The sequence below is a fragment of the Tympanuchus pallidicinctus genome, unplaced genomic scaffold (assembly GCF_026119805.1).
Source record: "Tympanuchus pallidicinctus isolate F22 unplaced genomic scaffold, pur_lepc_1.0 scaffold10, whole genome shotgun sequence".
In the NCBI taxonomy this organism is placed as follows: domain Eukaryota; kingdom Metazoa; phylum Chordata; class Aves; order Galliformes; family Phasianidae; genus Tympanuchus; species Tympanuchus pallidicinctus.
Window position 1 is genome coordinate 12,546,690 of NW_026294619.1, and position 25,809 is coordinate 12,572,498.

General features: G+C 41.3%; 1 protein-coding gene across 5 annotated transcripts in view; it reads right to left on the reverse strand.

The window, feature by feature from the left end:
- The window catches only part of GABRR3 (gamma-aminobutyric acid type A receptor subunit rho3), a 52,518-nt gene extending 31,286 nt beyond the window's left edge, over nt 1–21,232 (reverse strand). For 3 of the 5 annotated variants that reach the window (XM_052703219.1, XM_052703275.1, XM_052703243.1), the window contains exon 1: nt 21,125–21,232. The gene's annotated coding sequence lies outside the window, so the exon portion shown is untranslated. Of the gene's footprint in view, nt 1–3,785; nt 4,083–21,124 lie in introns of those variants that run through there. The other 2 variants (XM_052703234.1, XM_052703224.1) reach the window with 1 other exon arrangement.
- Between the last annotated feature and the right edge of the window lie 4,577 nt (nt 21,233–25,809).

Below are 25,809 nucleotides of genomic sequence, written 5' to 3' on the forward strand. Positions count from 1 at the left end.
ACTAACTGCACTGCAACTTGTGTGGCAAAGGTGTTGTGGCATGTTCTGCACACTCTTCAGTATTAATTCTTTGCCAACCATTTACCTCAACTACAAAGAACTAACAATATGTATGTGCTGTCTGCCCTGGAAGTAATAATCACCCACATTGCTTCCAGAGTCTCTGGGGAAAGCCATATTGTAGAGTTTAACATCACCTCCATCTGAAACTGGTAGCTATTATCCTCACTAAGCATGATGGAGGAAGGAGACAAAAAGTTCCATGGAGGATTTCCAAAACAGATATTTCCAGAAATTAATTCTGTCTAGCCCCCACACATCAAGCCCTCAGGAGAGGCTCCTGCAAAGTGAAAGGGTGAATGCTTCCTTCCATTAATGGATGTGTAATAACAGTAAGAGCAACTAGATGTCACTCACAGCAACAGGATTTCTTCATACTAGAGTTGTTTTCATTTTCTCTGGGCAAGAGAGCACTACACAGAGCAGGTTATATCATTATAAGTGACCATTAAGAAAACAAGTTACTCTCTTATGCATTTACCAGTAACCAACTCCAAAAGGATCCTGCTTTGCAGAAGAATAAGGACAATAGACTTTGCTTATTTTGGACAATTTCTTATCAGCTCATCATTAGAACATTGCCTCCTTGCTACTACTGCAATATTCCTTTAAAATTATTCCTTCTCTATAGCATGTGAAATGCTTGCAATTTTTATCTTTCGAGGACAAATCCACTGTGGTAACAGTGCTTAAGTTCATTAGAACAGCTTCCAAACAACCAAGTGAAGGAAATGAAGGTAAGTACACTACCACATATTGAAAAATGATGTGCCTCCTTTTAATAAGCAAAATTATATGCAGTTTCAGGTAATTTCAGTCTGGAACTAGAGACCACCGTCCTCTGGAGAATACAAAGCAGAGCAAATTGGCAACAGCTATTACCAAAACATGAGCAGAAAAAACACCAGGGAGGTAGAGACATTTCAGGGGCCTGTATTTTCCAGGAAATCTAAGCACATCTGAAGTCCATTCTAAACAATAGGAACAGAAACAACATAGCATGTCAGCACTAAAATCCTGCAAATTAGCTGCACAAGACATAGAGGAAATACAATGTAGAACCTGGAATGCATTTTTGATTCTCCTAGTAAGAGAATGAAATACAAGGACAATGTATTCTTAGGAGTTTCCTGAAAGGTGTGGGTTTCTAATAGACATTTAAAAAGCAGAAGGGATGAAAGATATCACAAACAACCAGCAAAATATATAAAGCTGGTTAACCAGAGCTGTCAGTGTGAGAGTTTGAATGCAATACTGCAGTACAAGAATAGGCAGCATTCTGCTTTTCTATGGTAACAGGCCCAGTACATAGCACTTACCATTCATACTGTGGTCCCCTGCAGATATGCAAGAGTCAGAATTAAGGACACTGCTTATATCAATACAGATGATGCACCAACTTGTGAGAATAAGGTGCCCATTCTCAGTTCTTAACAAGATGAAGTGAGAGAACAGTAGAGCCTGAGCATTACGAATCCACCTTACAGAGCCCAGAATGGACGAAGCACTTAACATTTGCAGTGATACACAGCTCTTACGATCCTGTTCTTTACAAAGTATTTTGGTAGGGTGGCAAACGCACATTCATGACTGTCCTGAGTCTGAGGTAATAAACTGCATACTGAAGGACTGCAAAGGACCAAAACAGGAAAAAAACAAGAACAAGAAATCCACAAATGCAGCAAAACCCACATCCCATCTCAAAACTGGTACAAGACTTTTGCACAGTTAAACTCCATGGATTTACAACTAGCTCACACAGAACTACCAGCTACTGCTCAAACCCTGCCCTGCATCCTTGCAGTGCCCTGCAACTTGCTGGCTTGCTTTCCTTTTCCTTTTTTATGTAAAATTTTAGCATCACAAGTTCAAATTCCTTGTGAAATTATGATTCCAAACATACGTCTCATACGTTTCAGTATTCCACTGTCTATGAAATTCTCATATCATCACACAGAGTATTCCCGGCATCAGGCACAGCCTACGGTGAAGTAAGCCCATCTGTAAACGCACAATCACCAGAGACAGTCTACACACACATATCATCCAGATCCAGACTGAGCCCAGGGATCTGGTCTCGGTTCTGACACCCTGCGAAGTCTGGCTCATCTCAAAGCTACTTTAGGATGTTAAACATACAGTCTTAAGCATGTTTATGCAAGAATTTTCTGTTCTGACCACTTGTCTACCCACAGACCTGCAGGCACTATTCCAGCTCCCCAAATGTTTGCATTAATAGCAGAACTAAACCTCAAATCTGCAATTTAAACTCTAGAATTGTGATTGGAAATGACATTAATTCAGAAATAACTGAGAGAAATACAACAAAATGTTTGGCTTCCAGTTGGCTTCATTGGCATTTGAATGGCCAACACATCTTAAAATAAGAAAGTATTCCGAGAAACATACAAAGTTAGTGTATATGCAAAAGTTCTTGTGAAAGATAAAATCCTGCAAATCAAGTGCAATTTCAGCACTCTGTTTTTTCTTCTCATGAGTGAACATTCAGCTGTCATGGCTCATCAAGAGAAAGTGCAGTTCATTAAAAAGTAAAGGACAGCTAAACAATTGCCTATATTTCTCTGACTCTTTGGACTCTAAATTTTCAGTTTCTAAATAGAGAATTCTTTCTTTTTTGCCATTCTGCCCCCAACAGACCAATCAATTAATTAATTTAGTCCCCAAATCTCTTTACTGAGCTTTTACAGCAGCAATTCTGAAAGTAAAATTATCAGGTTTATTGACTCCTGTTAAGGAACAGTGTGTGTCTTGAAGGAGAAGAAACAAGCAGCCACGTTCAGCCTGGATATACACTTACAAACTCACTGGTTTAACAGCAGAAAACAAGGCATTAATGCAACTGTTTTGCCTTTGCACAGCTCCACGTTAATCACAGGTGCTGCATACAGCTATAGTTCTCCTGCATTCATGCCCACCTGCTCTCAGCAAGAGTTTTGAGAGTGCTTATTTTTGCCTGCAGAACGCATCTCTTTAAAATTCTCAGCATCTTTCACAAATAAAGGAAGGTCAAGAGAGAGCCCGTAAGGCCGAGTAACTCACAGAAAATAGGAATAAACTAGTTTGCCATCTGTACAGCCTGAATATGGTGCTTCAATATGAAAAGCAATATCTACTGCGTTTCTACTTGTTTTCTTTCCTTATTCCATGGCAGTTTGGCAAATACCAGCATGTCTCAGAGGTACTTCACAGTTAGATCCTAATTGCTATCTGAAGCTCGTTTAGCTCATCTCTCTCCACAGACTGCAACAATACAAGGCAGCAACTGCATTTGCCCTCTTCTTGCTGCAAGCCTGAAGTTCACTAAGCACTTCTACAGCGGGATCTCAGAACACACCTGGTTTGTTGTCCAGGAGTTAACCACATCTCAGATGGGAATCAGTTTATAAAATAAACTGCATCTCCGCTTAATTCCCCTTGCTGTCACTTGTGAACATGAGGAGAGAAAAAAAACACGTTGAACAGTGGAAAATATGTGCCTCTCAGCTTCAGCACTGCAAACTTTTCTCATTTTTGCAGCCAAAACAGAGAGAGATTTATTTATCGATTAAAGTCTGATCACTGTTGGACACAAAAGAGCTTCGGAAGCCATCAGGCACAACTCTGTTTCCCAGCCTTTCTTTTCCCGTTGGTAACTCCCAGAGAAACAGATGCTCAGATCACAAAGCAGGTGCTCGTTTCAAAACGGGCGGCCAAATTTAACTCACCAAATTTAGGTTTTTCTAAGGTCTGGCTCCACGGAAGCGCCCTCGGGCTGCCAGCGCCACGCCACGCGCAGCACCGAGATGGAGGCTGCGCGGGAACGGCTGCTCCCAAGGGCCGCGAGGTGGCAGCGCCGCCCGCACTCACTCGCTCTTCCCCTCTCTTCCGGCCGCAGGTGTGGGGCGGCGGCCAAAGAGGCTTCTTCCCACCTTTCCCCTCAGCCCCCTTGAGACAGTGGGACTCTGAGGCTTCGCGGCTGGGGGCAGGGAGCCCCTTCTACGCGGCTCGCCGTGCTTCCACAGCCAATCCACCAGCACAATGGGTGGAGGAAGACGTTAAAAATGAGAGGGGTGGGGGCGAGAATAGATAGCCAGTGTGGCTTTCAGCAGTCCTGAGGAAGATGGTCCTCATCCAGGGGACAGCTTGAGGCAAAGCCTAGCAGGCAGATGGAGCTGGGAATTTGCAGGATGTATAAACTTTGCTAGACCCTACTACGTTGCACTCTACAAATGACGATCAGAATTGAAGTAAAGGTAGCAGCTTGATAAAGATGGGCTTCAGTCAGAGCAGTGGGAAGTAAGAACACCAGGAAAAGTTGAAGAAATTACAGAATCTCTGAACTGTGGGGGACCTCTGGAGATCATCCAGTCCAACCCCCTGCTGAAGCAGCTCCCTACAGCAGGTTGCACAGGAAAGCATCCAGGTGGGTCTTGAGTATCTCCAGAGGAGGAGACTGCACCACCTCTCTGCACAGCCTGTACCAGGGCTCTGTCACTCTCACAGTGAAGAAGTTCTTCCTCATGTTTGTATGGAGCCTCCTGTGTTCCAGTCTGTGCCCACTGTCCCTTGTTCTTCCATTGCATCCCACCAAACAGAGCCTGGCCCCATCCACTTGACTGCCATCCTTTAAATAGTAATAAACAGTGAGGAGATCCTCTCTCAGCCTCTCCAGACTGAAGAGTTCCAGGTCTATCAGCCTTTCCTCGTACAGGAGATTCTGTAGGCCCTTTTACTAAATACATTAGTTTAAAAAAAAAAAAAAAAAAGAAAAAAAGATGTTTTCATAATCAGAACCCAGAAAACAAGATTCACTTTGTATCAGTAACATACTACATAATTACCTGATGTAGGTTAAGAATACTTTAGGTAGCGATAAGATACAGAAGGAGCCTGCTCATAAGTGATACTCTCCTTCCAGAAATTCCTGCCTGCAAAGACTGTGTGGAGCACTGGCATCCACCACCTGCTGCAGGGAGCTTCACAGCAGAACTGCCCAGTGTGAGGATAAACACCTCTTCATACCTGCCTTGAGCCTGCCATTGACCGCAGTTTTTATTATCATTCTTTGGTGCTTTCTCTGCATAGTTTTTTTGTTTTGTTTTCATTCCCTCGTGATTGCTCAGCAGGAGGTCTCCTTGTAATCTGCATGGCCCATAGGGGGATATAGGCTTCAGTACAGAAATTGGTTTGAGCTATTGGGCCCTATTGTATAACTCACCACAGATAGTGCCCTCTACTATCATTTAGCCCCTGCAAGGTGACGTGAGGTGGCAAGCCATCAGTGCTGACTGCTGTGACCTGATGCAGGTGGCATGATGAATGGCAAGAAGGCAAATAGGCTTCTTACATCTCACATTCTTTTCTCAATTTTAATCTGATCCCTTTAGCAAAAGGCATTTTTACAACCTCAGCATATAGCCTGCATTTGTCACCAATTTCACCAGGAGTGTCAAAATAGACTGTGGAAATAAACACCACAGGTTAGCTGATGTGGAAATAATTTGGGGAACAATGTCATAGGCATTAGACTTCAAAAGTTGTCAAGCACAAAAATTCAGGATGACTTGAAGACAGTTGATTTTAAATAGCAGTCGTGAGCTACTGTTTACTTGCCTTCTGTTTTCTTAGTCTTCAGTGGTCACATTTAAAAGCTTTTCCAGTAACAAGAAACATACTTTTATTTTACAGGGAATGTGGTTCTGCCACGTATTACATTACAGTGTGTTCTATATCCATGTTCAGGAAAATGCCACAGAGAGAAAAGTGATAAATTTGTTAGATATAGCTGTGGGAGTCAGTCTGTGCTGTGCAGACTTGAAGAATAGGAAGAGAAGAACAGATTATGCTTGGGAAATGCAGAGATAATTTGGCACCCTGTGATGGCAGGAGTATAGTTAATATTGTGTGGATGGGGTAATGTACGTGCCGACTCGTACGTGAGAGATTTCCAGAAGTGTAAGATAAGCGAGACTCAACTCCGAGTCCATGTCAAGTATTAGGTCAATTTTTAGTGGCAGTGGATTTATTTCTCTTTCTGAATAAACACTGAGTTGATTAAAACCTGTAGCAAGTATTGGGTTTCACAGGCTCAGGAACAGAGCGTGCAAGACTTGTAGAATTCTCTCCAGTATTTCTGAAGTGTTTTCTTTTTTTCTTTTTTCCTTTCTGTAACAAAGGAGCTTCACTCAGCACATGAAGTGCAACGTGCAGCTGCTATAAATGCACATAACTGTGTAACTCACTCCGAAGAGTGTGACCCTCCCAAAGCAGGAGGCATCGCTGAGCCGCAGTGCAGGAACTCTGATCACACCCAGGCTTCCAGTGTTGCACCCTCTATCAGCACACTGCAGCTCCCAGCCCCACAGACTTTTCCCAAATACGCCACACCTGTGTGATCTGATGATGTCTGTATGGATTTCTCCCACTAATGGTGATACGGAGGGATTGTCTTCAATATATTTTTTTTTAAATCACCCCAAAAATCGGTATGGCAGCATCTGTTGTTGCATCATGAGACTCTTCCCACTGCAAGAGAGAACTGAATGAGGGGTAAAGAGCCTAGTGCTGTGAAATTATATTTCGTGGAATGTTAAGGAAAAATAAATAGATTCTGATTGTTTTACTGAAAATCTATTTCTCTCCTTTCTGCTTTTCACAAGGCTTCTTTTACCTCTTCCTTTTTCAGGCTGCATATCAAGGAGCTCAGCAATAGCAAAAATAAAAATTAAAATTAAAAAATTGTGTAGAAGATACAGAGTCCAGCATGTCATGATTCAGTGCAACAGAGAGACAATTATAAAATCCTCTGCTTTCTGCTGCCTGCAGCGTTTCCACCGTTTTGTAAGTAAAGCTATTTGAAAAGCTATTTTCTGTACTACAGCATTAAATGAATAAAAAATACTTTGTATTTTTCATCGTATTTATAGTTGAAAGCTTGAATATCCACTTCTTGTTGTGTAGTTTCCACCCCTTCCATGTCAACACCCTGATCACACAAGATCTTAATTCCAACCTGTACGAAACCCATGTAAAATGATATATTAATATCAATGTAACTGCTCCTGCAGGAGCAAGGTAGACAGATCTATCATTACTGCTGAATACTTTTCCTTGTTAAACAGCAGATAAGCAATGCTCTGATACCACACCATATCCACAGGAGGAAAATGTAGGATTTAGAAAAACTGTATCTAGTCATTCAGAATCAGACTGAAAGTGCAGCTATACAAACTGAAGTAAAAAGAAATCATGAAGCTTAACACTGATTGGCAACAATTCACGTTTCTTTTTACACTTGGAAAATCCTCCTTGCCTTAAATTTTCTCACAGGGACGCATATTTTCATGTGTTTTTATAAAACCTTTTACTTTTATCATCTTTTCTTGCTCAGAGCACAGCTAGTCAATTAGAGGCTGTAAGTGTCAGCAAATATACTAATACACACTCCCACATATATTAAAAAATTACATAAGAATGTTGTTATTTGCATTGTCATCACTGAAAATGATGCGTTTTTGTTACATTGGAAAATCCTTCTAAAATCTTACACGAAAGAAAGGACTGAATCCCACCTTAATATAGCCAACAATTAGAATTCAAATGAAAAGTATAGGTCAGGATGCAGCGACAATCACAGTGAAGTAAAAGCTCATGAATCATCTGCATGCTGCTCATTGAGTGTAAAAACATTATCTATATATGCATATATAAACTGAAGTTAGAGTAATTATTCTTGTAAAAATCCCAGAGGAAAAACAAGGAATCATAAAATATCCATTTTATCATTTTTAGTGGGAAAAAGACTTTAAAATACTGGAGAAGTATCAAAGGTTTTGGTCACCAGCCTCCCTTTCACCATGAATGTAAGATTCCACTTTCCATTTTAAAAAGCTCAGTTGACAGAACAGCACACGATAAGATAAAGACAAATGCAAACACAGCTCATCTAAACAGCTGCCTGCATATATGCCCAGTGTGATTAAACATGGCAAGCCTAACCCAGTTCCCTTTTTTTTTTTTAAGTACCACATCTTAGAGATAAAATACGGCAGTTCTCAACATTCATTGGATTAGAAGACAGCAAGTGATCTTCGTCAGGTCCTCACACGCCCTTGAATATATGATTTTTTTTTTCTTAATGAAAATGACTTTCTTAGTAAAGGACGATTTCTAAAGAGAATCAAGGAGCAGCAGATAAAGATCCTAAGAATGGGTGCAAAAAAATGATGGTCTCAGTTCAAAAACACATGTAGTATAAGGCAGAATCTTTAAATCACAGCACAGCCTCTCATCATGATTTGCAGCCGCAGGAAATTAAAGAGCTAAGATTGAAGCAGACAGGCAGAGCTAAGCATAGTGCTGCCTGCAGCACATTATTTCCTCAGTGTCATTATGTATGGGCCTATGAAACTTGCAGTCCACTCATCTGTAGGTCTTCAGTTTACAGACTGACAGCCTGAAGGTACTTTGATACTGCAGATTCTGAAACACAGAGCTTCATGAGCTGTCAGCAAAGGTGGTTACCAGGAGCAATCTGACAGCTCTGGTAGAGACATCTGTATAGGCAAAGAAGTAGAAATTAGCTGCCATCAAGCTCCTTACCACTGTGGTTGGGCTGTCAGCACGTCCTTGCTGCTGAAACTCCTGGGATAGCATCTCATGGACCAAAGATCATGCAGAAATTGTTGGCCAGTAGTTAGAATGGTTTGAGAAGGGGAAACTGATTTCCCTGATCTTGCTTTCTGTCTTAAATAAGCTCACAGTTAAAGTCAACACACATTGTGGGTATTTATTTGCATCCATCCAGTACCTAGTCAGAAATTAATTATATTTCTACTTCTATCTCATTTTATGCCTCCAGCAGTGTTAAAGAGTTACAGAAAGATGCTCTTATATTTATTCAAATACAGAAAAGACTTCTTTCTCAAAAAGGAGAAGACTTTGCTAGAAGTTAATTAGAAAATCCATTTTGTTTTTAAATTTGGAATGGAATGGGATGGAATGGAATGGAATGGAATGGAATGGAATGGAATGGAATGGAAGAGATTGAGGTCAGGTGGAAGGGACCTACAAAGATAAGTTCAACTTCTTGAACACTTCAGGGCTAACCAAAAGTTAAAGTGTGTTATTAAGGATATTGTTGAAATTCCTCATGAATGCTGACAAGCACGAGGCATCTAGAATCTCACTAGGAAGCCTGTTCCTATATTTGACCACTTTTTCAACAAAGAAATCTTTTATAATGTCCAGCCTGAACCTCACTAGGGTAGCTTTGTTCGTAATTGGTACCAGAGAAAAGATACCGGAAGCTTCCTCTTCGCTTTCATTCCTCAGGAAGCTGTAGAGAGCAATGATGTCACCTCTGAGCCACCTTTCTCCAGTCTAAACAAGCCCAAGTGTCCTCAGCCTCTCTTCACAGGACATGACTGCCTGCCCTTTTACCAGCTCTGTAACCCTCCTCTGCACACTTTCAAGAACCTTGATATCTTTTTTATGTTTTAGAGCCCAGAACAGTACACAGTACTCAAGTCAGTGTGCACCAACACTAAGTATAGCAGTAGAATCTCATCTTTTGACTGGCTGGTTATACATTGTTTAATGCATCCTGAAATGCAGTTTGTAGCTTGACTTCCAGGGCATACTGCTGGCTCCTGATGTCAATCAGCACCCCCAGATCCCTTTCCATTGAGTAGCTCTCCCACCACACATCTCCCAGTCTGTGCCTGCATCTGTTATTTTCCATCCCAGGTGCAGAACCTGGCATTTTCCTTCACTGAACTTCACACCATCTCTGATCGTCCCAAACTCCAGTCTGTCTATCCGGGTCCCTCTCATACCTTCAGAGAATCAACAGTGCCTCCCATCAGCAAACTTCCTAAGGATGTACTCTGCTCCTTCATCCAGATCATCAATAAAAATATGAAACAAGATTGGCCAGAAAGTGGGATCGTGTTATAGAAGGACATCAAATTGATAAGTAGGACTTTCCCTTCATGAACCCCTGTTGACTTTGCCAGATAATTGCTTTGTTCTTCACATTCCATTATCACTCAGAGAATGATCTCCATAACTTTTATTTCCTTCTGTTTGTGCTGCTGTAGCTTTTCATACATAAATATTACATTTTCTGGTAAGCCCAGCTGATCTTACCTGGTGTTCTTGCAGATGTGAGTTCTTATCTTGTCGATGTTGAAACTCATCACTTCACATGCTATTTAGAATTGAAAAAGTAGAATTTTTTTAATGTTTCCAAGGAGGAGCGTTGCACACTACAGAAGCTCCATTATTCTGTGGTCTCTTGCCAGAAATGAAACATTTGCATTATGCAACTGTTTTGAGATGAGAAAGGCATGAAAAACTTGTATTTGGGAGGAAAAAATATTGACATTGTTGCCATCTCAACAGATGAAGGGAACAGAGAACACGGTCTTGGCTTCTACCAAGAAACCAGAGAGAAATTTGACCTTATAAACTTGAAAACATGAGAAAACGTGAGATGCAATAGGTATATAAATTTTCTTATGAAGAAAGAGCCAACACAGAGTATCCACTGAGAACAGACTATAGAAAACAGATGCAGGATGTGCAACTCTGTGGATCTTGAAGGAGGTCAGGGTCTGAATCAGGAAGATTGAATAAAACAGCTTAAATAGCTATAATGGTGTTCTTGACTTATTTTTGACTGCATGATTGTTTAATCTGCTTAATTTTTAGTGTGTTTATTGTTTTCTTATGTTGACATGATGGTTTCTCTAATCAAGATGATCAAGTTGTATGTGCAGTGCTGAAGAATCAGCAGACTCAAGTGGACATGAGAAGAAAGTCATCTGAAGGCAGTCTCTTCTGACACGATCGACCCAGGAGTTGATAGAGCACAACCCCCCTGAAATACTAGTTTGTTTTTGAGTGACATCTTCCTTTGAATAACTCTTCATTCAGCATTATTCACAACAGGATGAAGAAGATGCTCATCCTAATAACCTGTTGAAAAGGGATCTGATACTTTTACATTTCACATGCATGGAGTACCAAATCTTAATTTACTCTACAGAACGCATTGGTTATGGAGGTGAAAAGATGCAATGATACAAGAAGTCAGGCCATTCACTACTCCAAAGGATCACCCAGAGTAGCAGTCACAAAAGATGATCATTCCAGCCCTCAAGCTCCTGGATGTCTTTTTCCCCTGGACTCCTAGCTGGTATTTTCTCTGTGTCCCGTAGCTCCCAGTTTAGATGGCCCTGAACATTTTCTGTATTTTTAAGAAATCTAGCCTAAAAATAAACTAACCTGTTATCATGTGAAATATAACCAGAAGGAAGAAGAGGAGCCCTAAATCCAAGTGGAATGGTATTTTGGTGCTGGATGTTGCCTGGGTCCTCTTGTCTTTCCCTGCCAGTTGGGGCTGCCCAAAAGGACTCTCTGGGGCACTCCTGTGTTAAGACTTGCCAGAGTAAAGGTGCCATGCCCCATATTGCTTGAATCTCAGCACGGTTCTCTCTCCTAGCACCACTGAAGAACATTATTAACTGTAGGGGGGAAAAAGAAAAAAAAAGAGACCATAACCAATCCAGCAAGGCTCAGAAAAATCTGGACATTTGCTAAGTCACATAAGAAGGGTGACAGGCATACAGACTACATCTGAACAGCGGGCAGTCAGAAGTGACTAGACAGCACAGCAGCAAGGTAGGGTCACCAGCTCAAACACAACATACAACACAATGGAGAAATTGTACATCACTGCTTTGATTCCTGCCATAGTTATACTGTGTGGCTAGAAGAGGCAAAGATCTTAAGAGAAAGACAAAGCCCATAAGCAAGTATATGGAATTGGCAGCTGCTTTGCAAAGATCACCTTTGAGAAAATGTTAATCCCCCAGCTTCAAAGAAATGTATTTCCTTTTCCCTTTTCTTCTGTACCGTGGATCAAGCAGCCCTGTCAGCTCCACTGTGAGCAAGCGTAGGGGGCTATTGCTCATTCCTGCCATATGTTTCTGTCAGATGTTTATGTGCACGAGTGACAAATCGTTCTGAGCTTTTGAAAAGCTATGGGAGATATTGCTGTTCCACACTCCTACCTCACTTCTGCAGTCAGCCTGTGCTGCAGTCAAGAGAAGGAGAAGGAGCAAGACGGAAAGATCAGGCAGGTGTAAGCTGTGAAACAGCACCCTTAAACTGCAAAGGGGGATGCTTTGGCAGTAAAGAGACCCCTCAGTAATTACAGAAGCACTGGTCACACTGGAGAGGAAGGTATTCTTTCTGAGAAGGAAAAAAGGAAGACAGTGAAACTAGAAGTCTGGCATCTCTGCTACTGGCCCCCTTTGCACTTTTTTTTTTTTTTACAAATCTGCAATTAACACATTGAATCCTCTTAGTACCCTTGTCCTTAGCCACAGTGAGGCAAATGAAGATGAGAGGTAATGATTCCATTTTCTATCTTTCTTTCTTCTTGAAAGAGTAAAAGCCTTTGCTGGTAACATCCATGCTACTTTCTGACAAATTTGGATGCCCACAAGACCTTATAAGAAATCCTGTGCCACAAGCAGAAGGTGAAAAAAAGCAAAACTCAGCTAGAAGCTAGATGAAAGTTGTAATATAAAGATTTGAAGGATTCCACAGAATGATATATTTCCTTTTGCAATATGTTTGTATCCTTGGTACCTGCTCTGACAGTAATAATGCTTTCTGTGGTGAGGGATGCTTAATTCCTGAAACTAATGCTGGTAGCCACTAACCAGAGGATGGTCTACGTACCAGCATCACCAGAAAAAAAAAAAAAGAAAAAAAAAAGAGAAAACTTTTCTTTTGAATGCAAAATTTCTACAAACATCTCCCTCCTGTCCCCCTGGAAGGTCACAAATTTCTGCTTTTTGATGTGAAGAGCAGATGGAGGCTTGAGTATCTCACTGGAGTAAGGGATGGTAGAGAAGACATATCCCTCTGACAGTCTGGCCATGCTGGCATCCATACATTACAGCATTGCTGGTTACACTTGAAACCCAGTAGAACAGTTTTTTCCTAGCAATTTTTTATTTGCTAGATGTTTCTCCCAGCTTTCAGGACATTTCATTTTCTACAAACAATGTCAGTTCTGCTAAGAGCTTGATCTTTGCATCACCTCAAGATAAAGCAGCCCATTTTGCACTCTCTTTAGTCTGTCCCTTCATTTCCTTTGCTTTTCAGGTCCTAGTGTTCTCTCCATTACTTTCAATTGCTTTGTCTTCTTGGAAAAATTGCCCTTCCTCCCACTCTACCTTTCTGACTGTCAGTAAATTAGCTGGTGCCTCCATGACAAGAGCGCTGATCATCTCCTCAGGCTGTCTCCACAGGTCTCATGGGACCCTGTCTTCTCTGACATCTCTCTTCCTGGTTTTCCTCAAGTACATTTCACCTGTGTCTCTCTCCTTGCTGAGTTAAAGAAGACATTTCTATAGCTGCTTTACCTGGTTGTTCTGCCACATTTCCTTCCCTGTCTGTCAACGATTGCTCTCTTTTTATTCTGCCTGCTTTACAGATTGCAACTTGGTGGATATTCGTTTTTTTAACATTTTTATTTCTTTCTGCAGGCAACAACGGTGTTTTACCTGTCTTATACTTGTTATGTTTTCTCAGTGGAGCCCTCTCACCATGTAGTTTCACCTCTATGCTGCTAGCTGCCAAATTCATCTCTCTCTAACCCATCTCCATAGCCCTGCATTGCTTTGCATGTCCAGCCATTTGTTAAACAACTTGTCATCTCATATTTCTACAAAACTGGATTGAAAGATTCAGTGTTTGCATCCTCCTCGTTGCCTATTCGCTGCAGACAACTCCACTGCCCCCAGTGTCTCATAACCTCAAATTTCCTAGCCCTTTATTTCCCTGCTTACATCCTGCCTTGTCCCACTGGGAACTTAAAGGCACTGATTTTCCAAGCAAAGCAAACTCCATTCTCCCTGTGTGATGGCTATAATGAAAAAGGTAATTCAGGTTTTACACTGCTTTCCTTCAGTTGAAGGTGCTCAATTTAGATCGTGTAACTGGATGTCTTAGGCTTATGGCTGTTTAGATTTTTTTTTTCTAAGTAAGCCTGTCAAGAAAATTGTTTTTCAAATTTTCCAATACCATTTAAAACCATTAACTACTACACAAAGGAAGAGCATGTCTGGCTGCAAGCCTGCAGTAAGGATAGAAGAGTGGCCATTTATAACATTCAGCCCTTCAGCCAGACAACTGTTCTGAGAAGGCTTTAATTATTTGTTATTATTATTATTATTACTATTATTATCATCATGTAGATACTCTTATCTATTCTGAGGTAGAAAAAATGAAGGCAATCAGACTGTCAGTATGTCTTCTAATTAGATTTACCTTTGTCCATTATCAGACTATGAATGAACTACAGTCTGAAGCCATTTGGCGTGAGAGGGCTGTAAGATACCATTAGCTGCTGAACACTTTTTGAACCACAGAGATATGTTTTCCCATTGACCTTTCAGAATGAGGTACTTGACAGCAGGAATTCAATATCAGAGCGTAGTCACTAGCTCAGACAAAAATGAGCTATGCTTTGGTCGAGAACAATATCTGCACTGTCCAAGTGTAGTCTGAAGATCAATCAGATTTTCTTAGCCCAGAGGAAGTAGGTGTAAGTTCTCAAAGCGAAGGCTGGAAAAGTTTTTTGGCTTAGGAAGTTTGAAAAGCCAGTTAGAAAAGGTGCTGTAACTAACAAGGTTCTGTCCCCCCACTCCTTGTCAAGAAATGGATCCTCTAATCATGCAGAAGTTAAAAAAATAATACACTGAAAAATTGCAAATTAGTGAATCACTTTGCTGGTGATTTTTACAGGCAACAGGTGGGCTTTGTCTTTGGTGGGGCATCTCTATGACTCAGGACAGATGCACTAACACTGTACAGCTGTCAATCCCCTTTCCGGGAGAGAACTGTAATCTCATTTATACTCAGCTCCTGAAGAGGATATTTGAGTTCTAAGTGTCCTTTGCTAACAGTGACAGACACCTGCTGAGTAAGAGGAAAAGGCCTGTGCAGACAGGCTCAAGGAAACCAGAGACATCTCTGCCTAGTGGAGAAGAAACCACGAGCAGGTCTGTGCTGATATGCTAATGTGGATCAGGTACCAGCACGTGCTTTGTTCTGACCGAGTCACAACTTGCTAATAATTTCTGTTTGTTAGCAGCTTAGTAATATTCTGCTTGCTCTGCACACACTGTAATTTTCACCCATAGGGACCCTGAAAATTCCTTGCTGTTAACCGCAGCTATCAGCTTCTTACTACCCTAAATAGCTCCTCTGCATCACATTTGAATAGCTACCCTGGCATTCCAAACCCACAGATATAGTAACATTTCTGCACAACTCCTCAGCCTAGGAAATTAGAAATAACAATGTTATACCCTTTATTTCTCCAGCAATAACCATCTTGCCACAAACAGGATCTTCTGGAGCTCCTTCTGAAGCTGCTAACAGTAGGAGAAAAAATCTGACTGCATATGCAACAGTCCAATTCAGCAACACACCACTGCTATCTGCTTAAGAGATTTTAGAGTTTAAGGACAGATTTTTCTCAAGTCATCATGATTTCTCTAGTTTTTATTGAGACTCAGGTTGCAGCAGTCCATATATGAACACATTTGTCATTGTAAGGCTAAGTCCGCAGCATAGTTTTTGTGATGCGTAAGAGGAGACTGGATAATATGGCTCTAGACTTTAAAAGGTGGCTCTAGTTTCAACTAAAAATACACTGGCATTCCTTCTCACTTATTCTTAACCACACAGCTTCCATCTCCCAGAGTCGCAACCCTTATGCACTCCTTTCTCCTTTGTCTAGGCTCCTAGTCACCAGTTCTCCTAAATGAGACACAGCCTCGTGTCCTGGACCTAAAATGTTTCCCAGCTTTTTCTAGCTCCCAATTTCAAGCCCCATCTTTCTCCCAGCTGTGAGTGATAAACATTTTAAAACAAACAAAACCATTCTAACTCTCATTTGATTTCTTCTTGCTTAGGCAAGGACAGGAAAGGTTTATGTGCTTGAAGGCTGTCTTATACAAAGTGTATCAGTAGGCAAGATGTTACATTGAAATATTCTAAGATCACAAAAAAGAGTTTTATTCCATTTGCACTAAAGTCAAAAATTGTTTTGCACTTCTTATTTTTCTAAGACAAGCACCAGATTCTTTCTGAGCAACATTTAATTGCATTAAATATTAAAGAACTTTATAAGGAATCACATATTAATGAAGTAATTCTTTTTTTTTTCTGAAATTTATCACACAGTGTCACTTTTATCCAATTTAATCTGGATGGAGAGTTTTCAGTTTCACTATCTTAGTGGCTCAGTATTAAATACAATTTGCTACCTGTTTAATAGATGTTACAACTTAAGGCAATATTTTTCTTAGCTTTTGTAGTTCTTACACTTTCCCTAGAATTTACTGAATTTCAATTTTGCTACAGTCCACAAAAATTGAGGGAATATTTCTATAAGGTATTGCCCACCTAGGTCTGGAGGCTCCAGATTTGGAGCCTGTCTGTCACTTTGGAAAGTCCACCACACATTTACTTTCTACAGCCATCACAGCATTGTACAGACAACCTCAGCATTACCCAGCTGGCTACACCCAACAGTCCCTTAAAATGTGCACTGTTTTCCTCAAATCATGTGTAAATAGGGTCCTTCTTTCCATGCCACAGAAACAAGACATCACAACACAAGAACACTCTAGTATCAACGGAATTCTACATGAAAAATTCCACCTTATCCCAGAGTATCCACTTACCTACAGACAAATACTGGTTATGCCCACAACAGCCAAAACACTGCAATGTTTGGTGCACCATTCTCCATCTTATGACTGTCTTATCCTCCTAAGGCTGTGCAACAAGACAAGTATGCAGCAAATACATTGTAGGAGAAATTGAGAATTGTTGACTTCCATTTACTCTGTGCTGCAGATGAGAATGAAAACAAACTATTTGGCAATTTACAGAAGGGTGATAGTTAATATCAGTCCATTTTTTTTCCCCATCCTGCCATAATCCTGTATCTTCCACTGCTCAGAAGAAGTGTGACTTTGAATCCTGGCTGAAGCTGGGAAAGAGAAGATGAGACTGACTGGTGCGGGACTGTAAGGACTCAGCTGTGAAGACTGATGGAAGAGACATCATCCTTGTGTACTACACAAGTGTTCAGAGATGATGATTCCAAGTTTCATGCAAAACCAAGAGTATATCATGGATTACACTCACAAAACACACTGATTTCCCAAACAGTATAACATCAAGTGCCAAAAAACCCAGAGTGCCAAACTGCAGCTCATTTCCTCAAACCTGCTGCAGGGGACACCTCGTCTCAACCCCCCATAACCTTCCACAGTAGGGTAACACTTTATGCAGCTCACCAGCATTCATAGCGCATGCTGGCAGTCTGTCACTCAAATGCCTTTTCTTCTGGTTGTCTAGTGTTCATTGGTAGTTTGTTCTCCAAAAAGTTTGGTGGGTTCTGAGCAACCACGGCAGAGCACCAGCAGCAGGAGCTCTAACAGCAGTGGAGGCAGTAGTGCTTAGTTCAGTTTCTCTTTTTATCCTCTGACAGCAGGATGGAAGGCTCCATTTTTTCCAAAAGTAACAGGCTAGGAAACCCTTATGTCAAAACTAAGATTCAAAGGGCTGTAGTTGACCAAGAATTATAAATGAGGCAGAGCAGAAATATAGATTGACATAATTCACACGTGACTGCTTCAACTGCTTTATCTTTTTTGATGTGTTGTCCCAGACAGCACGAAAATGAGGATTTCATGACTTGTCATTATTAAAATCAAATAAATAATAACAAGACAAAAAAAAAATTGTAAAGATGGCTGTGTTCTCCTTGATATGTCTTCATGTCCCACATCTCCTAGACAGAGAAGCTGAGGATCAATTCTTCCTTTTACACACACAAAAAAATGAAGTCACTTTGAGTGTTGTTTTTGGAAAAACAATTGTTTGGAGGTGCTGGCTTGCTGCGTTTGCTAAAAAATTAAATTCTTACAGTTTTATTCCCTTCTCAGTAATTGTTTGTAGTAACTTTAACTGGATTTTTTTTTTTTTTAAACTCCTGCTGTTACGCAACCAACTTGTTGTCGGGTATTCATTCGCTCAAAGCCTTTCAGCATTTTTCCAAACTTCTGATCAGAAAACATTTTTTTCCACCAGGATACCTTGAAGAGCATAATTGGGAATTGTAAATGTTCCCTAAGCCCAAACCTACTTTATCGTGGTTCATGAGTTCCTCCTAACTTCACTCATCTGGAGAACAATGAGGCGTGTAAGACTCCAGTGAACAGTACTTCTTAGTAGTTACAACAACCCAGATGAGTGATATCACTGAAAGTTCAGTATTTTGGACCAGCACTTACACAAGTATTACGTTCAAGTGTCTCTGCGAATTATAAATAAAGTCCAGTGGCATTTTTTAGGAATGGGAAAGTTTTCCTGGAAAAAAAACATTAGCAGTACTTGGAGAGGTCGATGTTAACTCTGGGGGCTCATTTCGATGAAAGTGCAGATGAGGTGACCAGCTGTCTCAGAGTCATTGAACGGGATTAGAAAATCTTCTGTTGCTGATTTTGGCATTAGCGTTCTGGCCTGGTATAATCTGGAACCTTTTCTTCACTGGCCCTTAGCACAGGCTGTTTCCATTTCACACCTTATTTGCAGTATTTGTAAAACTGTTAACATGTGAGCACGTTTTCTGATACCTAGAGTCAAGTTGCTGCAGGCACTTAAGAGTCTCATGAGAGCATCCTGTGTAATATAGATATGCATACATCATGTTTCTGCATAAACCAGACATACACACATCCTCCCTCTTTTCCTCTGCTGTGAAGCTGGTGTTCATTTGCTCCGTTCAGTGTGGTTATTAACTTATTTTTAATGTGTACATTACTTCTGTCAGTTTAACCAGCTTTTTGCTCGTGCATTGCAGTTCATATCAGTTGAAACCCTCTGTGTTTGATACATCATTTTAAGAACACAATTATCATTTTCTCCTGGCTTCTCTGCCACTTGGAGTCATAAAATTAAATTTACCTTTAAAGCCAGCAGATTATTTATGAAACACTAAACAAGAAGTTCTCCCTCCCCCCAGAATTGACTCAGACAAGAACAAAAGGAGTAATCACGGGTGATAACTGCATTGTCTCATTCCATTTTCCTCTGAAATCCTATTATAGCTGTCCCAAGAAAATATGCATTATACAATCCTAGTAATGAAACAGTAATTCTAAAAGCTATTTGTCTATAAACATATAGAGTTGATCCTTTAGTCCTTGGAAATAGGAGGTAATTGCATTGGTGTGCCATTTCGTAGAGATCATCGCTAGAATATTAAATCCAGCATCAGAGTACTGACTTTTACATCTCATAAAATCTTGAAGAATAGAAATGCATCGAAAAACTGCAGTGAGAGTATTCCAGCAAAGAGATGGTTTCTTATTCTTTGTGCTTTTGTTTCTGATAGAAAAACACACGCAAGACCCAATGGCTAAAAACTGATCAAAAATTCCAATTGAGGCAAAAGAGTCCGACAAGTTGATCACCCTGATACCTTCAAGCCTTAAAGCCTACTTATCAGATACATAGGTTAGGAAAACAACAGGATACTATCAAGAATGGATCAGATGTATATCATCCAAAGTACAACTTTGGATCCACTTTGGTACAGCAGAAAGTCCAACAGCTGAGACTTTATAATTGATACAACTGTGGTGAGAAGTATCGTCACATGGATGTCTATGACACAGATTAGCAGCATAGACATTGAACAGTGAAATAATGTTAATAGACCAGTAAAAATACACATGCATGCCATACACTCAGCTATTTTTTAACAGAAGGAACCAATGATGCTCTTTATGAACAATAGAGCAAACAGCCCAGAATTTAGTTATCGCATATGTACAAACAGACAAAATTCCTAATTATTAATCTTTTCCAATTAAATAATGAACTGATTTAAATTTAACTCTGTTTGCTGCTACAATAAGGAGTTCCATAAATGTACATGTGTGTAGGAAAGTGGTATCTAGGAATTTAGGAAATAAACCAGCTCAAATCCCAGAGCTGTAGTGAAGTGCTACAGAACCACAGTGGTCTCTCAGCTCTTGTCAGAGAGTGAATAGTACAAAAATAGCGAGAGAGAACCAGAGATAACTTGAGCTTGACCTTAGGTTATGGAACTGATTAGCGTTAATTGTAGTTAAAATAAATACTTGGTTGTGTTTTATTTTTAAGGACAAAGTGACTTCTTAACGCAGGAGAATAGTGTGCCTTCTAGCAGTCCTGAGAGATGAATAACAGCCTTACATAAATTACAAAAAACAACAACAACAAAACCCACCATAATTGTAGGTTCTGCTCCAAAATAATTCTAAGTGTCAGCTCTAGATTCTGTGCCTTTAAAAGCTGGGAGTTTAGCAAAATGTCAAGCTGCGCAATTTCCCTCTGGCTAGAAAAATACTGCTGATGTTTTTTCAAGTGGAACTGAGCAAAAATCCTTATCTCATTCAAACAGCAAGCGTTTTTCTTTCCATGTTCTATAATAAGAAATCAGGTGCATTCTTGCTTTTCCTAATGTACCAAACTGTAACGTGACTGGGACACCCTGGTTCCTTACTGCTACTGCTGCCTTTTAAAGAGCTGACCCATGTTACATATCTTGGTTGCAGGATTCAGCGTTAAATCAGTCTTTAAATCAGTGTTTAAACCAGTGCATCCATCAACTGGTAACAGTTTCAGAGACAAAATGGAGAGGCAATGTGTCAGATTTGAACATCGCAGAGTTACCAAATTGAAGTAGGGTGTAGGGTGAGGCGGAAAGCCAAAGTGAGCTCTTTGTAGAGTATTTATAACAATAATCTGTTCATCCAAAAGAAAGCCTAAAAAAGAATTAAACAAATAGGAAACCCTACTCAGCCTTGCAGGGTCTTGATCACGAATTTTTAGAATCCTAGAATCGTTAAGGCTGGAAAAGACCACTGATGTCACTCAGTCCAACCACCCACCCATCCCCACCATGCCCACTAACTGCGTCCCTCAGTGCCACAGCCACACGATTCCTGAACACCTCCAGGGATGGTGACTCCACCAAAAGTGATTCTGTTTTGAGGACCGTCAAGCGCAGTGATATGAAGTTGTAAATAGATGGCACTGAGAACAGAAGGATCAGAAATAAACAGGGACTCAAAAATAGCTCAAAAGTGGGCCTTATCAGAGACTTGGGGCTTATCTCCATAAGCACACACTGTCATTTTGGCAGCTGGCACCCCCACCAAGCATTATTCATAGATTTGCAATCTTAATAGCACATTGGTATGGTCGAGCTACACTTGTATATAGCAGATCTGGGCGATGTAGCTCATCTGAAATCAGGAAGGGAAAGAAACAGCACAGATTTTGTTGGCACAACCCGTCTCCAGGAAAACATCACAATTATTAGAGAGGAAATGCATTTTTAATTCCCTCAGGGCTTGTGTTGAACCTCTGAAGCTAGGATGACTCGTACAGTCAGGACCAAAAATCCTTAGGAATTCTCTTGGTACAGCTGAATTCAGCCAAAAGGATGGAAGGTGTACAGGTTCAGATGCAGCAAGAAAAGGGTGCCCAAATTTAGCCCATCACATTCTTCTTTTTTTCTTTTTCTTTTTTTTTTTTTTTTTTTCAAGAGAGAAGCTAAACTTCTCCCCAGCTCAACCAAGGCTCTCATGTCCCTGCTGCTCAGAGCCTCCTGGTGCTGCATGGGCAAATACGAGAACCGACAGCTATTTGCAGCAGAATATAAAAGAACAACAAAGAGAGGTGATAGGGAGAGTTACTGTGCTCACCTGACAGTCCAAATGAGACGAGATGGAGCAGAAGTGCCCCAGCACCACTTATAGTAGGAAAGCCTAGAATGCATTATTCAAAAACGAGGTAGTCTATATAGGAAGAGTATTTGCATCTGGTAAATAAATGTAATTTTTTAATTTACTTTTTTACCTTTTGATGATGAGAGACAGCGCTCCAACACAAACTGAGTAACCTGACCTACCAGTAAGATAGAACTAATTAAAAAATTCTGCAAGCACAAAGCAGATGTAGCTGAGCTGTGCAGGAAAACAAAACACTTAGAAATTTACGGTGATTGTGGATATTGAAGCATATAATATTTCTAAAAACAATCTTGGCAAATGAGTTTAATATAACGACACGTTCATTGCAATGTGCTTCACAATGCATTCTGTTGAACGGAGCAACAAAAAACGTGATTCAAAAGGAAACAAACAGAAAACAACACATAAAAAGCAGTAACTGCCTCTAATACAGCGACTGCTCATGTACTGGTGTGCAGTGCTGACAAAGTGTGCTGGCTGTCTCCTTCAAGAGAAACGTTCCCATTAAAATGAGGTCTTGGGCTGTGCTGGAACAAGATGTTTCATCTTTCCTTTTTCTATTTAATCCTAGTTTGCTTTGCAAACAGTATATTCTAATGAAATTTCATTTTGGAAACACTTCCGTAATGAAATGCATTGCCTGTGCTCTGGAGCATATCAATGACACCGACAACATGGGTTTTGACAGCAGCTGCCCGATACCCCAGGCCCGTGGCTCAAGATGGGCCCCAGGCTGCCAGAGAGTGGGGCTTCTGATCAGCTTCAGTGAGCGCATTTGGGAACAAATTAATGCTTTAGACTAAATTCTGCTTCTGACCAAATCTTCACACTAGCTTGGTTACCCAGGAGGTTTCTGGATCTACACCCCCATGTATCTCTGGGAGCACCTGGAGCTGGAGGGGCACATTTTGGAGGCACCCGCTACTTGCTTCCCAGGAATTAGCCCAGAAGCTGCATTTTCCTTCAGCACACTACATCTCGCCAGTTGCCATGGCAACCCCCCACAGACTGTCAAATGCTGATCCCAGTGCAACTCTGCTACCTGGTGATGGCTGAATGGTCCATGTAAAAGAGGCCCCTCACAGCCTTTGCGCTCAGAGGTGAACAAAGAGCCCCATTCAATCCACCAGCCCACTATTCCTACAACTGTTACACCCTCATCAGCCCCAAGCAATCAAACCCTGTTTCACCATCTGTATTGAGACAGAGGCCTGAGAGAACTCGGTTCTGTTACCACATAGATTGCCCAGGTCCAATGGCACAGGCCTGGTGCTGCTCACACAGCAACCACCTGTTCTGCACCCAAAGAGAACATGGCCAAAGAAAGCCCAAAGGAGAGGCTCCAGCCTTCCACCACTTTTTGGGCTCAGGGTCGCCTACAGCAAAGTGCATTAGAGGGGAAGAGACTGTGAAAGGAGGGCAGAGAGAAATAATTTCTCAAATGAAATGATCACACTCATTCATTTCTGCGTCTTTCGCTCAGCTCTCCTCAGAGGATCCACCACAGCCGAATTGAGAGCATGCAGGCAGCAATCAAACTCATTCAACGCAGCGGTGTGAAATTCTCGTGACACGAATGAAGAAGTTGGGCTTTGGAGCAAGTGGATGGAATTTCAGCACGGTGAGGGCAAGGGCACAGCAGTCGCTGCTGGTGACAGTCGTGCAACAACAGCCAGAGGCTGGGAGAGGTGAGGGGCTCCTGATGGCCGACGGAGGCCTGACTGTGGCTCTGGGTGCTCTCCGCATTGGGGATAAAGCAGGAGCAGCCATGGGGGTCTGTGCTCTCCAGTGCTCTCTTTGCTCGACCCTTACATGCAGTGATTGCAAATGCACGACACCATTCATTTTTCAATAGCAGGAGAATTCTCTTGAGAAAGATTGGAGAAAATTTTGATGCGTGTTGTATGTTGAGCCCTGGAACCTGTAAAGTTGCTGTCAAGCAACCTCCATTCAAGCCAATTAAGTGGTTTTGTCACAGTGCCAAACATATAGAGGTTGATCTAAAAGGTCATATCCACTTAAAGACTTAGAGAAACCTTCCTTGCTTTTTATAATCCCAGGTAAAATAACAGCAGATTACTTTAAAGCACCATATTTCTGTTTGAGATGCTGATTTAATGTATTTCATGGAGATGGATAACAGTCTCAGATACCTTTTTTTTTTTTCTCTGTAAAGTGCTGAAGCAGCACCCCCTGCCCTCAGAGCTAGTGGCTGACAATTGTAGACACTAAATCATTCAGCAGTAATTTAAATGAGAGCACGAATCCATCTTGCACATCCTGCTGAATAACCACTGCACTCTGATGAATAGATATCCAGTCCAGCAACTCCTCATCCCTAAAGGTGCTCAAGGCTGGCTTGAATGTGGCCCTGAGCAGCATGAGCTGGTGGGGGGCAGCCCTGCCCATGGAATGGGGTTGGGGCTGGGTGGACTTTGAAGTCCCTTCCAACACAAATGGTTCTGTGTTTCTATGAAAAGAAGCAATGCCATCATAAATAACACCCTACATCACAGTAACACCTACTATTCCTTTGGATGATTTCAAAATTATAACTTGATTTTCAGTGCCCCTTGTTTTAAATCAGATTTCTCTAGAATGACTCCAGTGCCAAAGCAAGGAACAGGTGTGCAAGAAGCATTTATATAGGAGAGATGTGGAGAACAGACTCTCAGTACTGGTGAATCTTCCTCAGAGATGCATGCATCTCCGTAACCGAATGAGAACTGAAGAACAAAAAGGCCCATTAAAATTTAATACAGTAATTGTAGGAGATGAAGCAGCTCTGTTCAATTAGATGCAAACAGACAGGTACTTACTAGAATACACGGATTCACAATGACTGTTTGTGAAAGCAGAGTGGGGCTGGAGCTTGCAGCCAGGGCTGTGGTATCACCCATCTGCCCCAGGTCAGTAAAACATCGACGCACAGAGAGAACGGTGCACTCACAATGGGCTCAGAAGGGAGGCCAGGTACTGCATGAGAGGAAAGCAGTGCAGTAGGGAGATAAGTACACCTGAAACCTACATGGGAGGCTGGCTTGTATTTGTTGGCACAATAGCCGAGTCCCGGAAAGGAGTGGAGCACAGTGCTGTGTGGTGCTGCTGAAAACATACAGCTGCAACTCTTACAGCTCTCCCACAGCCTGCTCCTTCCTCCCTCCTTGCTCTCCCTCTTTCACCACTCACCAGCAGGAAAAAAATAGCAGCGATATGCCAGACTGCACAAGGTTAAGAGCAGGCTGGGCAGGAGGAGATACTGAAACACAGTCTGACCACTGACCCGCAGTACTGTTTGACAGCGGCTGAAGGTCCCTCGGTTTTGTTTTCCTATTAGTAACAAGCCCATTAATGAGCTCTAGTTAGAAGATTTTCACTGAACTAAGAAGTGCCTCAAGGAGGAGCCATCAGCTCTGACTTGGGCATTTAATCTGCCAGTGCCATGGTTTTCCGTACCACTCTTCTACAAAAAGAAGGGAACATGCTAACGTGTTGACTAACAGTTGGAAGAGCTTTCTTTAGGAGTGATACATGCCTGTGGTTTGAACTGATACATCTCATTAGCAGTTCTTTGGACTTCCATTTGCTCTATCAGCAAATGGAAATGAATCAAATGGGGAGCACTGATAGAAAGTTCTTTAGAGCCAGAGAGGGGAAATGACACCTTTCCAACAAAAGAAAAGAGAATTATAAATAATAAAAGGAACGTTTAAAACAAAGGTGAATGAACTTCCACCACACTCAAAAAAGAGCTCAGATTTAACAGCAGATGACATCACTGAGAAACCAAATGCTTTCACAGATGAAAGCATTGGGACAGCCTATAAACCACAGAAATAGT